We start from the raw sequence: 489 nt of genomic DNA, 5'->3' as shown, positions 1-489 counted from the left end.
GTAAAAATCAGTTTGTTTCAAACAAAATTCCTCCTGGAAGATCACATGTCCATCCATTACCACACTTCCCAACAAAACTGTGACACTCCTCTCCTTTATCAGAAATAAGTGCACTGCAAGAGTTCCACCGGTTCCCCTCCACCTCCTCTCCATTCCTCTCTCCCCAAAATGATCCATCTGGCTGACCAGCTGGACTATGCCAACCAGATTTGGGAGTGTTCCCAACTGCAGAATGGTTTTATTTAGCAGAGGAGAAAGTTGGTTTTCCAAATGAAATCTTTGCAACCTCAGCTCCGCAGCAGAGTAGAAACATTAATAAATTTTAGATTAAGCACCTACCTTCTCTTCCTTCCCCTTCACAGAAATAAAGGACTTGCAGGAATGGGCGATACTGACTAGAAACATTTACCAATTCCCCTTTGTTCCCTACTAGCTATGAGGCAATCAAAAAGTAGTATACGAATAGGCCAGCAGAGTTCCTAAGAGTTT

The sequence above is a fragment of the Pygoscelis adeliae genome, unplaced genomic scaffold (assembly GCF_000699105.1).
Source record: "Pygoscelis adeliae isolate BGI_AS28 unplaced genomic scaffold, ASM69910v1 Scaffold85, whole genome shotgun sequence".
Classification (NCBI taxonomy): domain Eukaryota; kingdom Metazoa; phylum Chordata; class Aves; order Sphenisciformes; family Spheniscidae; genus Pygoscelis; species Pygoscelis adeliae.
Note: the sequence above shows the minus strand (reverse complement) of the source record.